Source organism: Apodemus sylvaticus, chromosome 7 (assembly GCF_947179515.1).
Source record: "Apodemus sylvaticus chromosome 7, mApoSyl1.1, whole genome shotgun sequence".
NCBI classification, from domain to species: Eukaryota; Metazoa; Chordata; class Mammalia; order Rodentia; family Muridae; genus Apodemus; species Apodemus sylvaticus.
Genome location: NC_067478.1, coordinates 56,466,967 through 56,489,341, shown reverse-complemented (window position 1 = coordinate 56,489,341; position 22,375 = coordinate 56,466,967).

The following is a 22,375-nucleotide window of genomic DNA, read 5'->3' as shown; positions in this document are numbered from 1 at the left end:
TGAAAGAAACTCTAAAAAGGATAAATCTCAAGACAAAACCACCTGGGTGCTACTTTAAGTATGACAGTTTAAAATTGCTTCAAGCTGTAAGACTGTAAACTGTTAGCTTAATAACAGTGTTAGTGTCAAAAGCAGTAGCATGTGCTTGTAGTCCCAGCTTCTGGGAGGCTGAAGTAGGAAGATTTCTTCAGCCTGATGTGTTGAAAGCAGTTTGAGCAATACACCGAGACTTCATCCCTAGAAAATGAAACTGTAGGCAGACTCAAAGAGTTCATTCAGTAGTTAGTTCAAAAGGCCAGGTTTTGGCTTTCTGTGTTTAGGTTGTTTCATCACCAGCTTTGGTTTCCTGTTACTTCAGGGTCTCTGGCTTCTGTGACTTAAGTTTATCCTTCACCCCAAGTTGGCTAATAAAGGCAGTTCTTAACTGCCATTATCAAAGAAAAATCGTTTCCCAGCATCTCCCACCCTTGTCTCACTGGGCAAGCAAAAGCCTAAAATGCCAAATTGTTAGATTCTTGGTTTGTCATTTATGGTTGGAAGAGGAGCCTGCTTTCTGGAGCATGTCTGTTTGGAGCAATTGAGGTGGTTCAACAGGTGAAGGTACCTACACCCAAGTCTAAGATCAGTCACTAGGACTCATGTAGTGAAAAGAATGGTTTCCACAGTTGTCTCTGACCTCCACACGCACACTGTGATGGATGTACACACAAAAAATAAAAATCATGCTTTTAACTTTCATAACCTAAAACTTTTAAAGACTTCATCTTTGGAAGGAGACCATTAGTGGTCAAAATGAAAACAACAGCTGAGTAAAATCAATGAGTTTTTTAAAAAACATTTTTCTGTGCGTGCATGTTTCTGTCTGTCTGTTCATACGCTGTCTGCTGGTGCCCACAGAGCCAAAAGAGAGTGTTTGATCTGGAGCTGGAGTTACAGGCTGCCCAGCATGGTACTGGGAACCGAACTCCGGACTTCTTGTAAGAGCAATATATGCTCTTAACTGCTGAGCCATCTCTCCAGCCTTTTAGGATATTGAGCCCACCTTTGGGAAGCTCAGAGTCTAGTAAAGAATTACAAAGTTGGATATGTAACATTGTGGTATGTAGAAGAAAAAAAGAGAGAAGGCAAGAAGGCTAGAGGTTCTTAAGGCTTCATTTAAGTTCACTGATTCAGCCAGGGAGTGGTGGCACATGCCTTTAATCCCAGCACTCAAACAGATGGATCTGTCAGGCCAGCCTGGTCAACAGAGCAAGTTCCAGGAGAGCCAGGACTACACAGAAAAACCCAGTCTTGAATAGGGTATTCAATATCTTCACTGATAACTGTTTATCAATATCTTCACTGTTAACTGGTGTCCACTCTTCTCTGTAAGCCTACAGATTGTCTCAGTTCCTGTTCCTGAAGCAGATCGCATTTTATTATTAAATGTGTCTAGTACATGTTAATGTACTGCTATTAGTGAACTTTTAAATAACATATTACAAGTTTGTTCATTGAATAATATATAAATTTTTTAAATGTATGCCTGCTCTGGGGTAAATAATCTTACAGGAGAAGTAAGTGAAAACAGAAAGACTTGCTTTTCAAGAAATACTGTCCCTTAGATGTACTTTTTCTTGGAGAGAACAGAGAACAGTTTTGTAGATAAAAATCTATTATGAGATGATCTTCCTACCATGTGTAGAGTTCTTTGCATCAGATCCTATGCTAAATAGTCTTCAGCAGTTGTCCTTTCCTGATTATAATAATCCTGAAAGAAAATTATTTTCAGATGAGAAAATCGTATTCCAGAGATGAATTGATGGAAGCACCAGAAGGGGCAGTACTAGGTAGAACCAGGAACTACACCCTGTGCTGTTGGTAAGGTGCTTGCTCACACTACCTATTACAGTAATTTGAACTGGGAGCTCCTTTAAAGGTTTTCATTCTAGTTTTAAAATTAGGCCATCTCTACAGTCTTCTGCCTTTCAACTTTTCTTTTTCATTGTTGACTTTAGGTTTTACCTGTGGTTCATTTTTTCTGATTGTTGAGTTTTTGGTTTTGTTTTTATATGTATGAACTGTGCTTGAATGTGTGAATGTGGACCACATTAGTGCACAGAGGTGAGGAGAGCACAGAGATGAAGAGAGCATCATTGGGTTGCCCTAGAAGATTTATTTATTTATTTATTTATTATATAGAAGTACACTGTAGGGCTGGAGAGATGGCTCAGCTGGTAAGAGCACCGACTGCTCTTGAGTCATGAGTTCATGAGTTCAAATCCCAGCATCCACATGGTGGCTCACAACCATCCGTAAAGAGATCTGACACCCTCTAATGGTGGCTGAAGACAGCTACAGTGTACTTACCTATAATAAATAAATAAATAAATATTAAAAAAAAAAAAAAAAAAAAGAAGTACACTGTAGCTGTCTTCAGACACACCAGAAGAGGGCATCAGATCTCATTACAGATGGTTGTGAGTCACCATATGTTTGCTGGGAATTGAACTCAGGACCTCCAGAAGAGCAGTCTGCTTTTAACCACTGAACCATCTCTCCAACCCTTCAGATCTTTTCAAAGGTCTGAGTGCTGCAGAAATCCATGCACAGTTCATACTCATGGCCACTCCTATGTTTATCTTTCAAAGTGTGTCTCAACAAACAGGAACACCGTTTTGTAATAAACCACACACTCTTGCCTCTAATCTTACTCAGACTGCTCTGTTTAAAACAAAACAAACAAACAAACAAAAACAACAACAACAAAAATTTGGGCTGGGCGTGGGTTGGAGCCAAACTGTATGATGGTGCACACCTATACTCCCAGCACTTAAAAAGTAGAGGCAGAGATATCCGAAGTTCAAGATACTTGGCTAGGTAGCCTGGGATGTGTAAGACCCTATCTTTACTCTTTTTTTTTTAATTTCTCTAAATAAAAAATATTTTTTCTTTGAAATCACAACAGCAGTGTTAGTGCATGCCTTTAATCCCAGCACTTGGAAGCAGAATCAGAGGCAGTTGAGTTTCTGAGTTTGAGGCCAGCCTAGTCTACAGAGTGAGTTCCAGGACAGCCAGGGCTATACAGAGAAACCCTGTCTTGAAAAAAAATCAAAATCCAAAAAGACAAAAAAAAACAAGAAAAACAAACAAAATCACATCAACCATCATCTGAGGGGAAAGCCTTGGCCAGTCTCTATTTCTGGCATAAGAAGGCTCCAGTAGTATCAGATTCAGGCGGTTATAACAATATTTTGCCCTGTATAGGCAGTATATCTTCATATCCCTGTCCATGCTGAACTAAATTTTTGTGTTTTTGAGACTGTGTGTGTGTGTGTGTGTGTGTGTGTGTGTGTGTGTGTGTGTGTAATTTCCTCTGGCCTCAAATTTGCAGAAATCTGCCTGCTTCTGCCTCCCTAACTGGGTTAAAGGTATGTGCCACATCAAAACACAGACCTAATAACTGATAACTCCTTTAACTAGGGCACAAAGGAGCCTAGAGAGGTGACTCAGTAGTTAAAACTGATAAGTGCTTTTACAAATGATCTGGGTGGGGGCTGGAGAGATGGCTCAGTGGGTAAGAGCACCGACTGCTCTTCCAAAGGTTATGAGTTTAAATCCCAGCACCCACATGGTAGCTCACAACCATCCTTAAAGAGATCTGATGCCCTCTTCTGGTGTGTCTGAAGACAGCTACAGTGTACTTACATATAATAAATAAATCTTTAAAAAAAAAAAAAATGACCTGGGTGTAGGTTCTGCAACTGCATAATGGCTTAAAAATATCTGTAACCCCAGTTTCAGAAAATCCAGCATAGCTTTCTAGCCTCTGAACAAATGCCTCAGTGCAAATGATGCACATAAACTTGCAAAGGCACATAGGAGGGGGGGAGAGAAACAGAGACAGAGAGAGACAGCGAGAACAAGTGGTGGCTTGCATATGTCCCCCATAGGCTCATATATTCACAGTTGTTAGAACTGTTTGGGAAGGATTAGGAGTGTAGCCTGCTGGTGGAGGTGTTGTTGGCCTTAGGCTTTGGGGTTTCAAAAGTCCATGCTATTCCTTGTTAGCACTAACAAAGTGTGTGAGCTTAAGGGGGACATATTCAAACAGCCACTTGTTCTCCCTCTCTCCCTCCCTCCCTCCTTTTTTTCCCTCCCTTCCCCTTGTGCTTATAAATCTGATGTAACCTCTCTTGGATTTCTCCAGCACTATGCCTGCCTGCTGCCATGCTCCATGACATGATGGTCATGACAGTAATCTTTCATGTAATTCTTTCAAGTAAATGCTTTCTTTCATAAGTCCCTTGGTCCCGGTGTCTTATCACAATAGTAGAAAAATGATTAAGACTGTGGAGTTGGTGGAAAGAGTATTAAGCTAAAAAATTGTTCTCTGTAATAGCAAGTAAGTAGAATGAGCATTGTCTAAGATCTACAGCCTAGATGCTTAATCCAAATCATCCATAGCCAAGATGCCTGCTTACAAATCAGCAGGGGGAAATTTGGATGTGTTTGCATTTTGAAATATATTACTTACTTTGCCAGCCTCAGCAGATGGTCACCCTGACTGCTTTTAACAGAATTTTTAACTGATATGACAATAACCATATGGTCTTTCTGGGAGGAGGCTAAATATTTGCATTAAGCTAATCTTTGATTAAGCTACCATTTTACAGTATAAGTCTGAGAACATCTTCAAAATGAAAGAAATTTGAGTGTTTTATTTTGTGTTTTTTTGTTTGATGACTGAGTCCATCCACATCATGCAGTCCCAGCTGTGAATCTGTCCTATCTAAATATTTTATAAGTGCTATAATTTTTCCAGGAAGACTCAATGTAGACCTGTGCTTGACTTTAACAAGTCATCTCCTGCCTTCTATCTTCTCTGGTTAGGTGGTCTTGGGGATGGAAAGTCAGAGGAAATGTGACTAACAGTTTCTGAGCACTATGCAGAATCCAGTAAACTCACTCCAAGTTTGAGGCTTTGGATGGACTCACAAAGTAAGAAACTATTTCCTTCCAAGTCTTAGTAACCCCTTTTCCACCGCAGGAAGCCCAGGTTCTCCTGAGGCTCTGACTACAAAACTCCTAGGTTTGACTCTCTCTGAAATGTTCTACAAGTGCTTAGTTTAGTACTTGGTGATTCCTCGTGCTTTGAAACCTGGTAATGTCTCAAAGAATGGACTAGTTCCTGTTTTTGGTAGAGAAATGGTGTTTGGACAGGTAAGTAAATTGAATAAAAGACCAGTACATTAATTAAAAGGAGACAGTTGAAGATAGCTAAGAAGTTCTTTTATATATTGCTGTTCACTAGACACAAATATCTGCTTACATATCACATTTACTATAACAGACATCACTTGAAATGTTCCTGGAACTTTGGGTTTAAAGCAAGCCATTTCCTAATTGATTCCCATTTAGTTTTGAAAACATATTCTCCCTGCCTCCTGTTGATTTCTCTGCTAATTATAGCTCAGGGCAGTGGATATGAAATGCAGACACGGCTGTAAGCACTGGCAGTTTGCCTAAATCCGGGCCTCCGGGAAGACACATGATGCAATGAACTCTTGTGTCAGCTTTAAGCAAGAAGCTAAGGTCACCTTGGCCATGCAAGACATTTCTGTATTCCCTAATGGAAAAGGAGAAAAACAAGAAAAGAAAAAGAGGAAGAGCTGCTCATATGTTGGCAGAAATAGTTAAAAATGAGTTAGCTGAGTGTATGGCACATGTCTTTAATACTCTGAAGGCAGAGGAAGTCAGATATCTGAGTTTGAAGCCGCCCTGTTCTATAGAGAGTTCCAGGACAACCAGAGCTACACAGAGAAACACTTTCTTGAAAAAATAAAAAAAACAAAAATGAAGTAATTAGTTAATTATTCATTATCCACCATTGTACAAGTCTTGCTTACTGTAATTTTGCTGCTGCTATAAATTGTAGTATAAATATCTGTTTTCTGATGATCTTAAGCAGCTCATATGAAAGGGTCATTTGACCCCAAGGGGTTATGACCACAGTTTGAGAACCACTGCTCTAAAATAACTAGGAGCTGTAGGAATAATATATAAACTAACTCATAGTTATATCAACATTACAATTTTATAATATTCTTCAATAATCTATGAGTAATTTTTAAACTTTACATGGAAAATTCAGATGAATATTAAAATCAAAAGAATAGAGAGAACCTTCATGTAGCCTTAAGTCAGTTTAATAATAAACTCATAACCTCATTACACTTCCATTTTAACACATCTTACCATGTTCTCCAGATTATTAAAGCAAATTTCAGATCCATCCACAAGCTCTATTCAATGTTAAAGCCATTCTTTTAACACTTTAATCGTTTACTCTCAGCCCGTAATAGTCAGCAGTTGTTTAAACAATGAGATAGTTATATAAAAATAGAAATGTTTACTTTTAAAATTGTGTGTGTATGGTATATGCATTTGTGTTAAAAGTGTGTGTGTGTGTACGATGTGTTCACCCCCTGATTACATGTTTGCTAGCACTGAATTCAAATCCTCATGTTTACATACCAAGCACTTTAGCCTCTGATCCATCTCTACAGTCTCTATACATATGTATAAATTCCTTTACATGGATTCACAGCTTATTTGAGGTTCTGGTAATAACTATGAATAATAAAATAACATAGGCAACTCTGAACTCATTTTTGTAAGGAAAGGAAAAATTTATTAGAAAATTGATTAGCAGATTATAATGTCAAAAAAGAAAAAAGTGGCCTGGGAATGTAGCTTACTTTGTAGCGCTTGCGTCATATGCACAAGGCCATGGGTTCTCCCCCTAGCACTTCATAACCCTTATATGGTCCTGGTGATGTACACCTTGGGGGTTGGAAGTAAAAGGATGAGAAATTCAAAGTGATCCTTGGCTACAAAGCTAGTGTGAGGCTAGTCTATAATATCAGCCCCAGTTTTAAAACAAAACAATAACAATGTGGCAGTAACTGGGAAGTAGGGTAACATTTTATTTGATTCCTTTAAAAATTGCATATCTAAAAAAAATGTATATCTTTATACACCTAGACTGCTAGATGTTTGCAGCTATTAATTTGAATAACTCCACAAGACTCAGGAAATGACAGCTCAACTGAGGTAGGTTTTTATATGTCAGTAGATTACTAAAACTAAATTAGTATCTGAAGCGGGGTGTGGTGGTTACAGGTGATTTGATACCTACGTGTCAGGGAGCCAGTAGGAAAATTGTTCTTGCAGACAGGGAAGATGTCCATTTATGCGTTAAGATAGAATGAAAACTAGACATAGTAGCGTCTACTTTTAATCTCAGCACTCAGGAGGCAGACCAGACAGATCTCTGTGAGTTTGAGGCCAGCCTGGTCTACAGAGTAAGTTCCAGGAGAATCAGGACTACACAAAGAAACCCTGCCTCAAAAACAAACAAAACGAAACAAAACAAAACAAAAAGGTAGCAGAGTAATGAATAAAGCTAACACAGTAACATGATGAACTTGTGGATCTAGTCAAAGGAAATTTTCAAATTGAATGATGATTAATTTGCTTCTTCTTAACTGCCTATGATAAAATATTGGAAGGACACATGAATCAAGGAAGGAGAAATGCAGTTTTCAAGAAGAATTCAGAGTAAATACTTCCAGCATAAAGCTTGTTGGAGTGAAAAAGAGAACTCTCTCATTCTATCCTGTTCCTGAGTGTATGGCCTCACTGGCTGGCAAGATGGTTGAGCAAGGAGAGGCAGCTGCCACCAAGCCTGTGACTGGAGTTTGAGTCTTCCCATCCATACAGTGAAAGGAGAGCACTGACTCCCCCAAGGAGTTCTGTGGCCTCTACACGTACAGTGGACCTCCACATGTATAGTTGCATGCATTCATAAGCAACACAATTTTAAAAAGAAAGCAAGGAAGGAAGGAAGGAAGGAAGGAAGGAAGGAAGGGTAGGCCTCAGAAACCTTCCCACAAGATAGGACCTTATATTCCAAGGTCAAGTTGAGAACTCTACTGTCCAAAGCAGAGATTTCTCTAAGAGATTGCTTAATTTCAAAGATGAACTATGTTTCATGAAAAGAAGAGTCTGATGTTGGGTACTTAATTTTAGGTATATTTAAGCACGGAACAATTTGGAGAAAATTTCCTGGTTCTAATTAACTCAATCCTGTGTGAACAATGAAGCTTAAGATATGACTACATCAAAACTCTTGTGAAGTACTAGTGACATTGTCCACAAAGATAGGTTCTGTAGATTAACTGAGGAAGCTGGCTCAAGATAAACAAGTACATGATAAGGCTCCTAGAGAGGATAGCTATAGATCAAGACAAGCTCAAGATAAAAAGTCTGGGAGAGCTGGTGTTGCTTGGCTATTCAGATAGTGCAGAGGTCACCAAGTTTAACATCTAGTTCCAGCTTTCTGGACAGAAGGCAGGTTCTACATCTCTCTCTTTGGAGAGACAGCTGTGTGTGTTTAACATTCCTGGTTTCCCTGGTACTTATCTGTAAGCACAAGGACCTGCATTCCTCCTACAAAAAACAACAGAGCTTGAAGACAAAGCTTTTGAGTTGTTACTGTCCAACACAAAGAACAAAAGAGAATTTTTGTAAAAAAAAAAGAAAGAAAGAAAGAAAAGAAAAGAATGAGGAGAAAATGCAAGAGCTTTAATATACCCTTTAAAAGTTCAAATATTCAAATTATTGGCATACTTGTGGGAGAAGAAATACATGTTGGGAAGCATAGAAAGCCTCTTCCATAAAATAACAGCAGGAAACTCCCCAAATCTTAGACAAGTATTCTGAACTGCAAATACACATGACCACAAAAGTACATCACCATGAGATATTATATCCAAGTTGTTGATACAGGACAAAAAATGTAATACAATCTATAAGATAGAAATGTCAAATAACAAAGGCAAATACATCAGATTAATAGAAAATTTCTCAGAACTCTTAAATGCCAGGAAGGCATGGAATAATGCATTTTGAGTCCTGAAAGAAAACAACTACCAACCAAGATTATTGTACCCAGAAAAGCTATACTTCACAGTTGAAGGAGAAGTAAAGAGTTTCCATTTTAAGAATAAATTAAGGGATCTCATGAGCACTGGCCCAGAAATGCAACAAATGTTTAAAAGAATCCTAGTTAGCCGGGCGGTGGTGGCGCACACCTGTAATCCCAGCACTTGGGAGGCAGAGGCAGGTGGATTTCTGAGTTCGAGGCCAGCCTGGTCTACAGAGTGAGTTCCAGGACAGCCAGGATCATACAGAGAAACCCTGTCTCGAAAAAAACAAAAAACAAATAAATAAATAAATAAATAAATAAATAAAAGAATCTTAGTCCCAAAAGAGAAAGACTTTAGAAAACACTTATCATTGAGAATGTAAATAAATTCCACTAGAAAAGAGATATACCAATGAGAAATAAGAACTATTACTAATATAGTAAAACTATCAGACTTACCAGATAAATTAGAAGGAATAAGCAAAATATATTTAAAGTTACTTGAAGAAAATCATAATGATAGAACAGCCACTAAGTTTATAAAAAAAAAATGCTGCCAGATGTTAAAATAAAAAATATAAATAAAAATAAAAAGGCCAGGCAGTAGTGGTGCACACCTTTAATCCTAGCACTTGGGAGGCAGAGGCAGACAGATTTCTGAATTCAAGGCCAGCCTGGTCTACAGAATGAGTTCCAGGACAGCCAGTGCTACACAGAGAAACCCTGTCTCAAAAAAACAAAAAACAAACAAACAAAAAAAAAAAAAAAAGGAGAAGAAGGAGGAGGAAGAAGAGGTGACTGAGGTCTCAGTGTAATAGTGTTGACTTTAATACCAAGAATAACTTGGCACAACTGAAGAAAACATTCTGAAATACATGTGACGGCCCAAGACTTCCAGTAGGCAAAGAAACCTAAACAAAACCACATTGGAATTACATGCAAAGGTTCCACTCACACCAAACCAAAGGATCTTCACTCTCATCGAGCTCCAGAGTGAAACAGCCTTGCTGAACGGAATGGGAATGGCACCCATAGGCTCCCGTAGTTGAATGCTTGCACCCAGTTAGTGGAACTGTTTGGGCAGGATTAGGAGGTGTGGTTGTATTGGAGGACGCTGGAAGAAGTTTGTCACAGGTCAGGGGGTTGAGGTTTCAAAAGCCTCCTGCCAATCCCAGTGTTTTCCTGTGGGTTCCCAAACTAAATAACAGACCTTAGAGCATTGCCCATACCCAAGACACCTCTCAGAGATCAGGGCAGGAGTGGGCCCCTCCCTACCCAAGTAAGCTTGGGCCTACTCAGCTCCATAGAGACAAAGGCCAGGTCATGATAAACCTGGTTAGCCTTCTGTTTCCTCAGCTGAGAACTGGCTTCTCAGCAATCATGTGACCTGTAGTCTGCTAATCTGGGGGCACTGGAAGGTCCATACCCCTGCTGCAGCAGCTCCTCCCTTGTCCTTTTGCCTCTTCTCCCCCAGGACTCGAGGTATATAAACTGCCCCCAGTACTTCAATGAATGAGCTGTCCTCTGCCACAGTCTCTGGGGCCACCTATACCTACCTGCCTTACTCACCCCCTGAGACCCTGCTCCCCAGCTCCTCTACATTCTGGACATGATGGCCCATGGGGGATGAAGGACCACCACTGCTTGTGGGTGCCGAAAGTCCAATTAAATGTTTTCTTTTATTTAAAGAAAGAAAAAAGGAAGGAAGGAGGCAATGTAAGTGCTAAATAGAACAAAACTAATTGAATAAAATAGATGATTTCAAAAATTAGTTTCATCATGAGCTGAAAATATACCTCAATGACAGAGTGTCTGGCATACATGAGGCCCTGTATTCATTTCCCAGCACTGAAAAGCAACTCATTCCACAAGAGCATTATAGTATTAATTTTTATTTTATATCAAAACTACCTTTTTCCCTCCCTCAATTCCCCTCTCTCCTCCTTCCTCTCAATGCTTTCTTCTTTCTTCTCTTTCTTCCCCCATCCCACCCCATAATTTCTGAAGCTGATCTGAGAAGAATGCCCAGCACCATAACAGCCTCCAAGGTATTCCATGCTGTGCTGTACCTTTTCCCAGCTCTGACTTTTAGCCTCTGTGATCTCTGAGCAAAATGGAAGCCATTGCTGGTAAGTCTAAAGACTTCTGTGCATTTCAAAGCATTAGCCTTGACTTCCTGGATTTGCCCTTGCATGCTTGTACGGAAAAATCATAAAGAAACCTTTAGTTCACAAATTGTCACAGGTCAGGGGATTGAGGTTTCAAAAGGCTCTTGCTATTCCCAGTGTTTTCCTGTTGGTTTCTAAAGCAGTTAAGGGACCAGAGAGCATTGCCCGTACCCCTGACAGCTCACAGAAAGCGGGGTGAAAGTGGGCCACTCCCTACAAAAATCGGCTTGGGACTACTCAGAAAGGCCATGTCATGATAAAACTGAATAGGCCTCTGTTTCCTTGCAGAAGCCTGAGAACATGTCTCTAGTCATGGGTCAGAAACTAGTGACAGATGCTTGTCTACACTTGATTTTTTTTTCCTTAAGTAAACCTAAAGGTTAGGGATGCTACTCAATTGGTAGACTGCTGCTTGTGTAGCATCCACAAACCCCTAGAGTCAGTCACTGTATAAACTGGAAGTTAGAGACAGCAGGATCAGAAGTTCAAGGAATAAACCAAGAGTGAAGGAACCTATGGTGTCAGGTAGTTTTTGTTAAGTTTTGCTGCCATTTCCAGGTTTGTTTCACAGTTGTGTTAGGTTAGCACAAAGTGACATGCTGTTTTTCAGTTTGACCACTAGATGGAGATTCTAACTTCTCACCGGCTCAAATCTTGAATAGTGTCTATTTAGTGCAGCACTAGGGGCCACTTGTAAACACATATGAAATGCAGACAATCCAAGAGTGACCTTATAGTCTAGTAGAGAAAGATAGGAATTCAAGAATCTGTATTTTAAAGCAACACAGAGCTTTAAAAAATTCATTTTATGGTTTTTGTTTTGATTTTTTTGTTTGTTTTTTGGTTTGGTTTTTTGGTTTTATTTTGTTTTGTTTTGCCTGTACTGGAACTTGCTCCGTAGACCAGGCTAGACTCAAACTCACAGAGGTCTACCTGCCTCTACCTCCCCAGTATTTGGATTAAATTTGTATACCACCACCACTTAGCAATGTTTCTATTTATAGTTTATTTATATAAATCTTTTTTTTTTCCAAGATAAGGTCTCACTGTTTATCTCTGGCTGTCCTGGACCTGACTATGTAGATCAGGTTGGCCTTAAGCTCGGAGATCCTCCTGCCTCTGACTCCTGAGTGTAATTAGGGGCATATGTTACTACTCCTGGCTTACAGAAATTTATTTCTAAATTTCAAATGTTGATACTTTTGAATGGTGTCTAGGCAGACTTGGAACTGAACTCAAATAATCCTCCTACTTCAGCTGCGGGGACAGGTGTGTACCAGCACACTCAGCTTCAGTGTATGCTCTAAATTCAAAATGTAAACAAGACATCCTATAGAACAAAGAACAATTCCAGAATATTAAGAGACTTTTGGATGCTGTCATACCTGATTTTGACTGTCAAGTAGTATCCCAGTAGGTTGAAATGAAGAGTTATCACATAAGAGGAGAAAATCAGGATTCAGAACTGATAGAGTATATATATATATATATATATATGTATATATATATACACATACACATCACATACACACATATGTGTGTATAACATATGTGTGAGGAGTGGGAGGCCACTCTCTCAGAGGCAAAGGGAAGGAAGTATAGTGTGAAGAACTCTAGGAAGGAGGACCTGGAAGGAGGGCAACATTTGGAATAAATAAAATAATAAAAAAAAAAAGAAATGAGTGTGTATATACATATACATATATCAAAAGAGAAATATTAGAATTTTATTAAAGTGGCATACAGGCTGTGGTCTGAGTAGGACAACAGTGGCTGTCTCTTGACAGAGAGGCTAAGAACCTGGTAGTTGCTCAATATTTGAGGCTGGGTGTCTCAGCTGCTCTTCAGTCTGTGTGGAAATCCCTAAGAAGTAGGTTTCAATACTTCTGCGGGGTCCCTCAGCAGCAGGGTAGATGAACTTGCCAGCCAGGGTAAGGGAAAGCAGGCAGCAAACAAAGCTTCCTTTGATGTCCTTTTATGTTGGCTGCCACAGGAGGTGTGACCCTGATACCCACGAGGGTGGGTCTTCCTACCTCAAATGAGCCTGAGAAAATCCCTCATAGGAATGGCCAGCTACTTGGGTTTTAGTTCATTCTAGATGTTGTAGATTGACAACCAAGATTGGCCATCAGAGAGAGCATGACTGCACATCTTGAGGGCAGGGGTGAGGTTTGAGAAATAGTAGAAGCCATGATGCTTTACCTTTGGAGATGTGGAGAATATAATTCACGGAGCCAGCCATGTTCCATCCTTGGGATGACTAGGAGCCCCCTTTCCACACAGCATCAGACACTCCTCACTGGAGTGACTAGAATGTGAGCTTCCTGAGGGCAGAGAATCTTTAACATTGTGCCAGATACAGGGCAGCACTCTGGGATATCCACCAGAGAAGACTATTTGGCCATAGGTTTAAGCCAATAGAAAGTTTTTATTAACCTGCCAGCAACTACACTACAGTGAATGTTCAGGATTCCAGTGTCGCCTGAGCCTTTCTCAGAGTGAGCTTTTTTGACATACTTCAGTTAACAAGAACAGTTTAGCCAGTAGTGAAACTACAGAAGCTAAAAAGCCAGGTTAGTACATTTAGAGACTTTCCCAAAACTAGGGCTTTTGGAGAGATGGCTCAGCGGTTAAGAGCTCCGACTGCTCATCCAGAGGTCCTGAGTTCAATTCCCAGCAACCACATGGTGGCTCACAGCCATCTGTTACAGGATTTGATGCCCTCTCTGGTGTGTCTGAAGACAGCAACAGTGCACTCATATGAATAAAATAAGTCTTAAAACAAACAAAAAAAAAACTAGGGCTTTGAGGATTAGAATTAGGCCTTTGGGCTAGAGAGATGGCTCAATAGATAAGAGCATCAACTGTTCTTCTGAAGGTCATGAGTTTGAATCCCAGCACCCATATGGTGGCTCACAACCATCTGTAAAGAGATCTGACATCTTCTTTTGGTATCTGAAGACAGCTACAGTGTACTTACATATAATAAATAAATATTTTTTTTAAAAAAAGGATTAGGCCTTTGTTTTCATGTCAGTGCTATTGTTGTCTGCATGCTGAGTTCTATGGATAAATGGACTTCCATCATCAAGTCAGATGTGCTGGCAGGGCGGTGGTGGCGCATGCCTCCCCCCACCCCTCCCCGCATGCCTTTAATCCCAGCACTTGGGGGGCAGAGGCAGGCGGATTTCTGAGTTCGAGGCCAGCCTGGTCTACAGAGTGAGTTCAAGGACAGCCAGGGCTATACAGAGAAACCCTGTCTTGAAAAAAAAAAATTCAGATGTGCTAAGGGCTAGGGGCCTGCTATAGTAGCTGCTCCAAAGGAAGATGCAGAGCCTGGGAGCCTGGAGAAGAGAGAGCACCAGACTAGTTTAATACAGGGTAACATGCAATGACTGGAGGAAGAAGGCAGTGAGGATGATGCAGAGACAATTTAGATGCAGCCTTGGATGTTATATATATTTATTTATAATAAATATATATAAAATGGTAAAATAACAGAAAATGTAAACCCAAACTCATTTTTTCCTACCTTTTTCCCACTATAAAAGTTATTCACACTATTGAGAGGCTTAAAAATACAAAAGATGGGGCTGGAGAGATGGCTCAGCAGTGAAGAGCACCGACTGCTCTTCCAGAGGTCCAGAGTTCAAATCCCAGCAACCACATTGTGGCTCACAACCACCCACAATGAGATCTGATGCCCTCTTCTGGTATATCTGAAGACACTACAGTGTACTTAACATATAATAAATATGGGGCTGGAGAGGTGGCTCAGCGGTTAAGAGCACTGACTGCTCTTCCAAAGGTCCTGAGTTCAAATCGCAGCAACCACATGGTGGCTCACAACCATCCGTAACGAGATCTGACATGCCCTTGTCTGGAGTGTCTGAAGACAGCTACAGTGTATTCACATATGATAAATAAATAAATCTTTAAAAAAAACATATAATAAATAAATAAATCTTAAAAAAAAAATACAAAAGAAAGCCAGATGGTGGTGGCATATGCCTTTGATCCCAGTGCTCTCTAGCCTGCTCTATATAGTGAGTTCCAAAACAGCTAGGGCATCATGGACACTCAGAAGACTGAGTTTTGGGGATCACAAATGCTGGGCTAGGCTTGACTATGTGGTAAGACCCTGTCTCAAAAGACCAAAATAATTATAATAATTATTATAATTCCAATATAATAGCAATAATGTAAATTCAATTGCTGTAAATGTGGTTATTCAAATACTATTATGAAGATAACTCTAAAACATCAGCCGCTAAGGTTTTTTTTTATTATTATTGATATATTTATTTACATTTCAAATTATTTCCCCTTTTCTGGACCCCCACTCCCCGAAAGTCCCATCAGTCCCCTTCCCTCCCCCTGTTTTCCCACAGCCTCTAAGTTTTATTAAGAGGCCGTTACTTGAGCATCTAATGTATTTTGTTCCAATATAAAATATCCAGTTAGGGCAGGGATTAAAACTGGTTACTTGGGATCTGATGTAGCTGCCCAGGACAAAAATAGTCACAAGACTGTAACAGCTGAGAACTCTGCACATGAGCAGATAGACCAGCAAAATGGCTGCTTGTAAGGCAATATGACGGACACAGTAGCTTTGGGGCTTTGGTAGTGGGAGGTTTTGAAATATGTTGATGTGCATTTTATTTTTGTATTTCTTGCTCATGACTTTTCCTCTAGTTTAAACTTCACTGCTTTCAAAAGTTCCAGGGTTTTTTATAACAGGAATGCAAAGAATTACTCTTTTTCTCTTGAACCTCATTTCAGAAGTAAAGGTCTTCAAAGCCAGATCTCTCCGTTATATTCTAACCAAGAAAACACTTCAAAAACCCTCAGTAGACCAGGCAGTGGTGGCACACACCTTTTATCCCAGCACTCAGGTGGCAGAGGCAGATGGAACTCTTGAGTTTGAGGCCAGCCTGGTCTACAGAAGAGCAAGTTCCAGGATAGCCAGGGCTACAAGAGAAATTATGTCTCAAAAAAGAAAGGAAGGAAGGAAGGAAGGAAGGAAGGAAGGAAGGAAGGAAGGAAGGAAGGAAGGAAGGAAGGAAGAAAGAAAGAAAGAAAGAAAGAAAGAAAGAAAGAAAGAAAGAAAGAAAGAAAGAAAGAAAGAAAGAAAGAAAGAAAGAAAGAAAGAAAGAAAAACAGAAAAAAGAAAGAACAGAAAAAAAGAAAGAAATGAAAGAGGAGGAGCAGGAGGAGGAGGAGCTTAGCTGTTCGCGGGCTTGCCTGGTAAGCACAAAGCCCTGGCTTCAATCCCCAGCACCATATAAACCAGACACGGTGATGCACATCTGTAACCTCAGCACTCCCGAGGTAGAGAACAGGCGCTCAAAGATACCCTCTGCTACGAAGTGTGTTTGAGGCTAACCTGGGATCCAGTAGATTGTTTCAAAACAACAACAACAAAAACCTTACAGAGGAGGGCAATACTGAACAGATAATTAGATGCACAAGAAATGGAGGCAGCGAGAAAGCAGACTGGATGCTTAAGTTCTCTCAGCAAGACCACAGAGGCTGGGAGACGATCCTAGGAGGAAGCTGCATCCGCAGCGTCCACCACTTTCCACGTTAGCTCAGAAAATAGCCAGCTTTCTCCAAGCCCAGCTCACACTGTTGTCTCAAGGGGCTGGACCTAGCTAGGATTTACAGATCATGTGACTTGCAAGCGGCTAGCGCGCCGGAGCCGAGAGGGGGATGGGGTGAGGGTAAGAATAACACGTTGCGCAAACAGGCCCATGGCCTACTGGTTGATAAGAAGGGCCCGTTTGTTCTGTTTCAAACTTACGAAATATCCTCAAATATTTCGATCTGAGGCATGGTATAGTATAGTTTTTAATATAAACCATACGAAATGAGGTCATTGCAATTTCCTGTCACACAAAAAGGCAATAAAAGCCCTTCATTGGTGAGGGAGGAGGAGCCTAGGGAGAAAGCCAGGAGGGTGGAATTCTCCAGCTGGGTGAAAGGAAATCTTAGGAGAGGCCGGGCAGGCATTCTTTCTGTCTGGGGACTTGGAAAAACACCCCACACCGAAGGAGGGTTGCAAACAGAACAGCAGGGCTGGAGGAGGGTGGGCGAGCAGAGAGAAGTGTAGCTGGGGCTTGTGAGCTTCCAAGGGTCCTTGGTATCCTAGATGAATGTTACTGGATTTGAGGCCCCAGTCTGGGCCTCTCAACAAACTATGTTCCGCCAACCGTCCTGAGTAAGCCAAAAAAAGCAGCCCAATTAATAGTAAAAACAGAAAGAAGAGATTTTTATTCAATGTGGTCACGTTGAGAAGGACAAAGAAATCTAGTGAGCCCCTCACATTTATCTTGGCGTCCTGATGTAAGGTTCACTTTTAAGTAGAGGCGAGGCTAAACAAGCAGTCTGGGGGAGGCTGTAGTCCCACCTACTGCTTGCTGGTCCTCCTCACTTCTCCCGGGAAACTGTGGATCTCTTTCCTGAATTTTCTTTTCTCTGGCTGGCCCAGGCTTTAGATTTACTCTTCTCCCAGCCTGAGGTTCTGGGGAAATTTCTGTTTATTGGGGCCCATTGTTTCAATAGTCTGAGGACCAGAGGGAAAGACACAGTGTTTCCTTAGAATACCAGCCGTGTCTACTTGTCTGGTTACAGTAGGTTTCATGCCTTTGGTTGGAGTCCACAAGTACTGCGAAGACCTGTGGAACCCAAAGGATTGGACTTAGTCTGGGAGGGCTGTACCCCAAGCAAGTACAGGAGGCATCCAGGGCAGGAGACAGCAATCCCAGCAGCAAATGGTACCCACAGTCGAGCAAGTGTCTTAGTGGAGACCAGCAAGTGGCAGAGGGCAGAAGGGGAACCAGACCTCCCTCCTCAGTGCAGAACTAAATAAAGGGGTGTCTCATACCCCCTGCTGCCTGCCACCTGAACTCAGCCTGAGGTATAAAGGGAAAGAATGACAGAGGAGTGCCTAAAGATAGACTCTGAGTTCATCCAAAAGAAAAGGTCTGAACTAGAGGTGGCTACGGTTTCTTAAAGGGGCAGGGTGAAAATTTCTTCAACTTGTAGAATTGGGGGCTTTCTGTTTTTCACTGGCATATTAACAGAGTTAAATATCTTTGCCCTTGACTCATTTTAACCATAAACTTCAAACGTGATGCATGTGTACACTTTCAGGCAAGTGTGCTGGCCCTGAATTTAATTAAACACACACAGCTGTGTCGAGGTACACACATCTAGTCGCAGATATTCATGAGGTTCTTTTTGGGGGGGGGGGAGGAGTTGAGACAGGGTTTTTCTGTATAGCCCTGGCTGTCCTGGAACTCACTCTGTAGACCAGGCTGGCCTTGAACTCAGAAATCTGCCTGTCTCTGCCTCCCAAGTGCTGGGACTAAAGGCGTGCGCCACTACTGCCCGACCATCCATTCCTTCATTATTTTATATTTTATTTTATTTTATTTTATTTTATTTTATTTTATTTTATTTTATTTTATTTTATTTTATTTTATTTTATTTTAAGGGAGGTTTTATTATGCAGCCCTGCTGGCATGGAGCTCAGTATGGCCTTGAACTTGGAGATCTGCCTGCCTCTGCTTCCTGAGTGCTGGGATCAATAGTACGTGCCTGACCCTACTTGTCCTTTTTAATGGTCTTCTTTGGTCTTTGCTTTTTTCAGTAACAAGGGCCAGTGAGATGACTCAGCGGGTAAAGGTGCTTCCTGGCAACCCTGATGACTTGGGTTTGATTTCCTGAACCACTATGGTGGAAGGAACTCACTCTGTAGACCAGGCTGGCCTCGAACTCAGAAATCCGCCTGCCTCTGCCTCCCAAGTGCTGGGATTACAGGCATGGGCCACAGCCACCCAGTCCATGAGGTTCTTTTAAAGCCATCCTGTTCAACATGGTGAGAGCTATCTGAAACAACAACTCTAGGGAACATACACAGGAACACATAAGTCTACAGAGAACTTCACACACACATACACACACACACACTTTTTTGTACTAAGTTAGAGCAGTCGTTCCCTTAAAAAATGAATGCATGACATTCTAATGGGTCAGCCAGCAGCCGTTTGGGGAAAGAAAACAAATCTTGGCTTAAATTTTTCAAGCATCAATTCCAAATTGCAGATTCACTTCTCCTAACACATTGTGTGAGCTCCACAAAAACATTTGCTCTAGACCACTTCCCTGGAGGCCTCTGAAGAATGTTTGAAGTCTCTTTTTTCTTGTCACAAGTCCTGCAGGTTCACCGAGGAGCCCTTGGCTTGAAGTGAAATTCTCATAGCACCTCCTTGGTGACTCACTCTCCTTCTCTGGCTGCCACCGGCCCTTGGGAAGTTCAACTACAAAACAGAAAGACCTCCTTTGATGGGGCCTTGGGGGGTGTTCCATACAGCTTTTGGAGGACCTCAGGCAGATGTGTGCTGGATGCGACCATGTGGTACCAGGGTCTTGCTTTGTTCCTGTTTTTTGTTTTTAAAGATTTACTTTTTTTTTGTTTGTTTGTTTGTTTTTTTTTTTTTTCGAGACAGGGTTTCTCTGTGTAGCCCTGGCTGTCCTGGAACTCACTCTGTAGACCAGGCTGACCTCGAACTCAGAAATCTGCCTGTCTCTGCCTCCCAAGTGCTGGGATTAAAGGCATGCGCCACCACTGCCCGGCCTACTCATTTCTTTTATGTATATAAGTACACTGTTTCTGTCTTCAGACACACCAGAAGAGAGCATCAGATCTCATTAAAGATGGTTGTGAGCTACCATGTGGTTGCTGGGAATTGAACTCAGGACCTCTGGAAGAGCAGTCAGTGCTCTTAACCCCTGAGCCATCTCTCCAGCCCTTGCTTTGTTTCATACTTCATTTATGTAGCGTTCCTTCAAACCCTGGCCCCTGTAAACACAGTCCTCACTTTATATCAACAGGGATAAGCAGCTGTCTTTCCCCTTGCACAGCTGTGTGCATATGTGTGTAGGCACACACATCTGTGCATGTATGTGAAAGCCAGAGGTGGACATTGGTGTCCTCCTCAATCACTTTCCACCTTATTATTCTGAAGCTGTGTCTTTCACTGTAGCCATCGGACTAGGCTAGCACACTCTCTCTAGAAGTCCCCCTCCTAACTGCCCCCTCCTCCCCATCGATACCTTTCTGTGATAGAATTATAGGCTCACACTACCCCTGCTTGAATTTGTATGTGGAGACTGGGGACCCAAACTCAGGTCCTTATGCTTTCAGGGAAAGCACTTTACCCACGAAGTCATCTCCCCAGCCCCTGTCTTTCCTTAACAGAGAGAAAGCACAGCTAACTCTTCAACTTGAATCTCCTTTGGCCAGCTAGAAGGAGGATATGAGCAACTAAGCCCATTTCTTGCAGACCTGTGTGACTGGCCTTCTTCCCTTGAAGGTCAAATCTCCCAATCTGCCCTCCACTTCAACATCAACCATGAAGATGCTCCTTCAAACTTCAATGTACCACTCTCTCTCCAAATTCAGTCTTTCAGGCTCCTTTGAGCCTCTACATTTGTGGCCCATGTTACTTTTGAGACTTCTCCATGACTTTCTCTGGAAAGAACCAACTCTTTCAACTCTTTGGAATCCAAGTTCCTCTTCTTTTTTTTCTTTTTTTTTTTTTCTTTAAGATTTATTATATGTAAGTACACTGTAGCTGTCTTCAGACACTCCAGAAGAGGGTGTCAGATCTTGTTATGGATGGTTATGAGCCACCATGTGGTTGCTGGGATCTGAACTCAGAACCCCTGGAAGAGCAGTCAGTGCTCTTAACACCTGAGCCATCTCTCCAGCCCCCCAAGTTCTTCTGCATTTCTGGTGTCTGTCCCCTCTTAGCACATCTGATGTGTACATCCTATGCTCTGCCCCACCCCAGGCTGCTCTGGGGGCTCACAGGTCTCACCCATCTGGGTCACACAAACCAAGGACACTCATCAGGTTCTCTGAATCTAAGATCCACCAGATGCCATTCCTAACCCCCTGAGGCTGACCCCATGGTATGCTCTTCAGTTGACAGGTCAAACACTCTTGCTCTGAGAGCTGAATCTTCGGCCCACCCTGTCACTGAGGGTTTGACTAGCAAGGCCTTAGGAGTGGGCCCCTCTTAGGCTGCAGCTCTGTTTACTTTCCCTGTTCTCATTTTTCCCTCTCTGCCCAGGAAATATTGCTTTGCTTTTCCTGCCTGAGAAGGGGGCAGGGGAGCTGTCTGTGAGTCGCTTCATTGTCCTTACTCTGTGGCAAAATTTTCTCAAGCCTAAAACTTCAATCCTCCAAGATGATTTAAGCTCTGTAACCAAGACTTCTTCAAGTTATAAACAAAACCATTTCTTCTTCCAGAGGCTTGGCAAGCACAGACTCCGGAGCCCGGTGGTTTCAGAGTCTTTCGGTAGGTGCGAATATCAAAATCCACTCAGACGTTCTTCCCATCAATTGTTTCTTTGTAGACATAGACAGCGTCTGCTCTCACCAAACAATGAATGCCATTATTGGACAGAGGGGAAAGTGCACAATGACTTTCAGAGAAAAAAAAAAACCCAAAAGCCCTCCTTAAGGGGCCTCAGGATGGCTTAGCTGATGGAGCGCTTACCAAGCAAGTCTAACAGCTTTAATGTGATCCCAACAGTGCAAAGAGAGAACTTAACCATTTTAGTCCCCTGGCCTTCACATGCATGCTGTGGTGCATATGTGTGGACACACACATACATTAGTAATTAAAAAAAATAGGGGAACTAGAGAGATGGCTCAGTGGTTAAGAGCACTGATTGCTCTTCCAGAGGTCCCGAGTTCAAACCTCAGCAACCACATGGTGGCTCACAACCATCTGTGATGGGAACTGATGCTCTCTTCTGGTGTGTCTGCACTCATATACATAAAATAAATAAATCTTTTTAAAAAACTTTAAATGTAAAGTACTGATATCTCCAAACACTACCCCGGAATATCTTTAGGGATGGTGTGGGCTAGCTTTGAAATAATTGCTGTTACTCTAATTTTGTTTTACTCTTTCGTCTTCTTCAGGACTGTAGTTGGCCTTTGGAGATGTTTGGTGAACCTCGTGCCAACTGCCTAAGTCCTACAAAACCACATTCCCTGGGAAAGTAGTAACCCTTTAAAGTATGAAACGATTATATATTTAACATTTTTCTATAAATAGGCATAGACGTTTCTGATAGAATGAAAAAAACAATGCACATGTATATTTAGAATGGGTGGCTGCATTTCTGTCTTCCTTACTCCTTTCCTTCCCATCAT